The sequence below is a fragment of the Bos grunniens genome, chromosome 10, assembly GCF_055505025.1.
Source record: "Bos grunniens cultivar Pamir isolate PY7600 chromosome 10, Bosgru_T2T1.0, whole genome shotgun sequence".
Classification (NCBI taxonomy): domain Eukaryota; kingdom Metazoa; phylum Chordata; class Mammalia; order Artiodactyla; family Bovidae; genus Bos; species Bos grunniens.
The window spans coordinates 79,778,138-79,783,791 of record NC_141174.1 but is presented as its reverse complement, the minus strand read 5'-3'; the positions used below and the strand labels follow the sequence as shown (position 1 = coordinate 79,783,791).

The 5,654-nt window shown below is 41.7% G+C and overlaps 1 pseudogene; it reads left to right on the top strand.

Annotated features, from left to right (window-relative positions):
- The first annotated feature begins 3,471 nt into the window (after positions 1-3,471).
- LOC147365088 (glutamine synthetase pseudogene) lies at positions 3,472-4,622 on the top strand (annotated as a pseudogene).
- The last annotated feature ends 1,032 nt before the right edge of the window (positions 4,623-5,654 follow it).

The window sequence follows — 5,654 nt, the reverse complement described above, 5'->3', positions numbered from 1 at the left end:
AAAGAAACATCTAGTTCAGCAGTAGTGAATCCAAACCTGGACAGGAGTCAGTGGGAAGAAAGACACAAGCTGCAACGAGCGAGTACACAGCAGCTGTGGATTTTAGGGTCTTTTCTAGGATTGTGGGCTACAGTCTTAGGGTCAACAGTGTCTGGATGACTTGGCCTTTCTGTTGCATAATTCCAGAAGCTGCCATCACACAGAATAAAATATTATTGGCGCTCTCTGGAGTAGTGCCATGGGCAGGCACTGCTTGTGGGGCCTGGTGTCTCTGGGGTTCTTGTCTCATCCTGCGTGACAGACACTGGGGGAGCAGTGATTGCTTGGTCTATACTTCTTTTGCATCTTTCCTTTCAACTGCAGTGACTTCAATGAGGGTAAATATAATTCTGAAGTGCTACCTTGAATTTATTTAGAAAAAGAGAAATTTCATGACTTTTATTGGAGAATGACTGAAAATGTCCCCTTTCCCCCATAACTTCACTTTGGCTGATACAATGTTAGTCTTCCCATAGTCATCATTAATTTTTCAAACATTTGTTGCACTAGGAGAGACTTAGGTATTGCCTGAAGGTACGTAACCAGGACATATGCTAATTCAGCTAAAAAAATTTAAACTTGAGCTACTCAAACTTCAGGGCTAATGCAGAAAACACAGTTAAATTACAAGTAAGAATGTAGGCAATCCCCCAGAGGAAACTCTTCTGCAAGTGAATCATTTACATTTATTTAGTGATTTAATCCATGAACATCTTTAGTTTTATAAATTAGATATGAGTTTCTATCAATAGTAACAGTAAAGGAACACCTTAAAATAGTTTTACCTTTTGAAAATGTACCCTGTTGTCTACTGTTCTACGAACAAACCAACCAACAGAACAACAAACTGTTCCCTCACCTCTGTTTTGTTCTCAACTATCACTTACCTGCTTTCTTTCCCAACACAATTTCTCAAATGAACTATCTTTTCTGCTTCTATAGCTTTACTTCCCATTAACTCCTTATTTCTTGTGTACTCAGCTGTGTCCGACTCTTTGAGACCCCATGAACTGTAGCCCACCAGGTTCCTCTGTCCATGAAAGTTTCCAGGCAAGAATACCAGAGTGGGTTGCCATTTCCTACTCCAGGAGATCTTCCTGACCCAGGGATCGAACCTGTGTTTCTGGTGTCTCCTGCATTGGCAGGTGGATTCTTTACCAATTGTGCCACATTATTTTTGTTTAACCAATTTCAATTCATTGTCCATCCTCCCAACTCAGGACACTGTTTTTGCCGAATGCACTAGAACTCCCTTGCTGCAAATCCAGTGGTCACCTTTGTTATTATCTTGCTCAACCTCTCGGCAGTCCCCTCTTTCAGTTATACACGTCCCTCTCTTGGCTCTTTTGATTTTCCCCTGCCATATGGTCACTATCTCTTGGTCCTCTTTGCTATGTTTTTTCCCTTTTCTGCTCACGTTTGTGTCATAGTACCCAAATCTGAATCAAGTTCTCATCTCTTCAGTAACTCTATTTATTCCCAGAAAATCTATCTCTCCATGTCTTGGCTTTACATGCTGTCTACATGTCAATGATCTATCATTAGATCTATCCCTGATCTCTTTATTAAGTTCCAAACTCATTTATTGAACATTTTCTATGGCATCTTCATTTAGATTTCTAATGGGTATCATAAACCCAGTATGGTTAAAATATAAATCTTAATTTCTCTTCAAACCTGTTCCAGTCTTTTGGGCTCCAAAATCACTGCAGATGGTTACTGCAGCCATGAAATTAAAAGACACTTGCTCCTTGGAAGAAAAGTTATGACCAACCTAGACAACATATGAAAAAGAAGAGACACTACTTTGCCAACAAAGGTCTGTCTAGTCAAGGCTATGGTTTTTCCAGTAGTCATGTATGGATGTGAGAGTTGGACTAAAAAGAAAGTGAGCACTGAAGAACTGATGCTTTTAAATTGTGGTTTTGGAGAAGACTCTTGAGAGTCCCATGGACTGTAAAGAGATCCAACCAGTCCATCCTAAAGGAAATCAGTCCTGAATATTCATTGTAAGGATTGATGTTGAAGCTGACACTCCAATACTTTGGCCACCTGATTTGAAGAACTGACTCATTGGAAAAGACCCTGATGCTGGGAAAGATTGAAGGGGATAACAGAGGATGAGGTGTTTGGATGGCATCACTGACTCAATGGACATGAGTTTGAGTAAACTCTGGGAATTGGTGATGGACAGGGAGGCCTGGCGTGCTGCAGTCCATGGAGTTGCAAAGAATTGACATGAATGAGCAACTGAACTGAACTGAACTGAGTCTTACCTATGTCAGGAAGTTACATCCAAATGTACCTAATTGCTTAGGACACACATCAAGTAATCATTCTTAGTTCTGCTCCTTTTTCTTTGCCTTCTCACTCACTTAAACCATAAATTAGTTCTGTTAATATCACTGTCAAATATGTCTCATATTTGCATATTTCTTTTCATCTCCTTTTTTTTCATCCTAGTCCAAATCACTATCTTTTTACAAGGATTATTTCAACATTTCAACAGTCTGCTAAATGGTCTCCTCTCCCCCACCCTCTGCTACTTCTGCCTCCCTGCCTCTCTTTATCTACTTTCCATACCAGAACCAAGTAATGTTTTTGAAGAAGGTAAATGAAACCATGTCACTGGCCTATTTACATTTTCCAGCAGCTTCTCATTATAATTATTAGTAGATATCCCAGTCTTACTCACCATGGCTTTTGTAAGCATGTATGTGACACCTCAGGGAAACATTTCACACCAACTTCTTTCTCATTCACTCTGCTCATCTCATTCCTAGTCCTGGAAAATTCCAGGCTTTCTCCCATTTTAAAGCTTTTTATTTGCTTTCCCTATACCCAAATCCTTTCTCCCCATTTCTTAGCAGGACCTGTTCTTTCTTTTCATTTGAATGCCAGCCTAAATATCAGAGACTTTTCTCCCTGACCAGTCAATGAAAGTGTTCTCCACTCTTGCTCTGTCTTATCACTTTCTTTTATTTTCCTCTGAACATTCATAAGATATGGTTTACCTTGTTCATTTACTCTCTAGAACATTAATTCAATGGGAGAAGCTTTTTTGTTTATTTTGTTCATTGCTATATCTTCTGGACTTAGAACATACTTGATACATAATAAGTGCTTGGTAAATATTGGTGGAATGAGTGAATTTGTTTATTCCTGTATTTCTTATGTCCCTCTCTGCATCATACTGATATAAGCTTCATGGGTGGAGGGACTTTGCCTTGTTTATTTTTGTGTACACAATGTCTAGGCTCTTGTCTGGTCCAAAATAGTCCCTCAATAAATATTTATTGAACAAACAGGCAGAGCCTAGAATGGGAGAAGAGCAGGCTGTCTAAGCAGCACCCCCGGCCTCCTTGCCTCTCTTCTCCTCACCTGGCTCTCGCTGCCTGCCCACCTGCTTGCTCGGTGCCCAGAATACCTTCCACCATGGCTACCTTGGCGAGCTCCCACTTGAACAAAGGCATCAAGCAGGTGTACATGGTCCTACCTCAGGGCGAGAAAGTCCAAGCTATGTACATCTGGATCGACGGTATTGGGGAAGGACTGCGCTGCAAGATCTGAACCTTGAATTCTGAGCCCAAGTGTATAGAAGAGTTGCCTGTGGAATTTTGATGGCTCTAGTTACTTTTCAGTCTGAAGACGCCAACAGTGACGTGTATCTTGTCCCTGCTGCCATGTTTTGGGACCCTTTCCACAAGGACCCCAACAAGCTGGTGTTCTGTGAAGTCTTCAAGTACAACCGAAAGCCTGCTGACACCAATTTAAGGCACACTTATAAATGGATAATGGACATGGTCAGCAACCAGTGCCTATGGTTTGGAATGGAGCAGGAATATACCCTCATGGGCACAGATGGGCACACCTTTGGTTGGCCTTCCAACAGCTTTCCTGGGCCCTAACGTCCATACTACTGTGGTGTGGGAGCGGACAAGGCTTACCACAGGGATATTGTGGAGATTCACCACCCGGCCTGCTTGCAGGCAGGCATCAAGATCCGGGGTAGGAATGCCGAGGTCATGCCTGCGCAGTGGGAATTCCAGATAGGACCCTGTGAAGGAGTCAACATGGGAGATCATCTGTGGGTGGCCCATTTCATCTTGCATCATGTGTGCGAAGACTTTGGAGTGATCACCACCTTTGAGCCTATGCCCATTCTTGGGAACGGGAATGGTGCCGGCTGCCACCCCAACTTTAGCACCAAGGCCATGCGAGAGGAGAATGGTCTGAAGTACACTGAGGAGGGCACTGAGAAACTAAGCAAGGGGCAGCAGTGCCACATCCGAGCCTACGAACCCAAGGGGGCCGTGGACAACGCCCGGCGCCTAACTGGATTCCACGAAACCTCCAACATCAAGGACTTCTCTGCCGGCGTGGCCAACCTTGGCGCCAGCATCCACATCCCTCGGACTGTTTGCCAGGAGAAGAAAGGCTACTTTGAAGACCGTCGCCCTTCTGCCAACTGTGACCCCTCTGCCATGATGGAAGCCCTCATCCGCACATGTCTTCTGAACGAAATGGGCGATGAGCTCTTCCAGTACAAGAACTTAACGGCAACTCTGGATATAAAGAAATAGTGGAATGCTACCCTCAAAATACTGAGAAAGTCACCAGAAGTGCTCTGTACTTTCCCTCTCATTAAAAAACCCAATGGAAATAGCTTCTCTTCTCCAATACTGGAAATACTGATAGAATTTCAACATAAAGTCTTATATTCAGTCAAAATATTAATCAAGTGTGAGGGTAGAATAAGGGTATTTTCAGGCATGCAAAAAGTGATGGAAGAAAAGTCCCATGCAGCTTTTATTACAGACGTTCAGAGAACGTGTTTTATAAAAAATAAGGACTGAACCAAAAAATGAAGATACATGAGGTTCAAGATGCAAAATAACCAATACGGTGAGCAATGCTAAAAAGTCCTAGGATGAGATTTGTGCAACAAAGTCAAAGAGTGATTAGTTCACACAGGGCTGATGATAGAGGTCAAGGAACAGAGAATCTGTAGGAAAAAAAGAAAAAAATGGATACTCTACTTGATATATTTGATGCATTTGGGAGAAATTATTCACAAATATTTAAAAAAATCTGTTGAAGAACTCACAAAATAAATAGGAAATTGATATAGGACAAATGAAAAAAATAAGGCAATTATTAACTAAAAGTTCCCTGATAGCTCAGTTGGTAAAGAATCCGCCTGCGATGCAGGAGAACCCGGGTCAATTTCTGGGTTGGGAAGATTCCCTGGAGAAGGGACAGGCTACCCACTCTAGTATTCTGGCCTGGAGAATTCGCAGAGTTGGACATGAATGAGTGACTTTCACTTTCACTTTCAGTTGTACTAGAAAGGAAATGTAATCACTGTACTCATTTTGGCTGGACAGTGACAATATTGACATGGTCATAATCATATTTGTCATGACTATTGGTTTAACTCCATATTGTGATATCACCATGTTAGGAAGATGACAGTGATGATGTGTTACCATAAAAGAAAGTCAGTCGATAATGTCTAATATTTTAAAAATGTATTTATTTTTAGTTGGAAGATAATTGCTTTACAATGTTGTATTGTTTTCTGCCCGTACATCAACATAAATCAGCCATAGGTA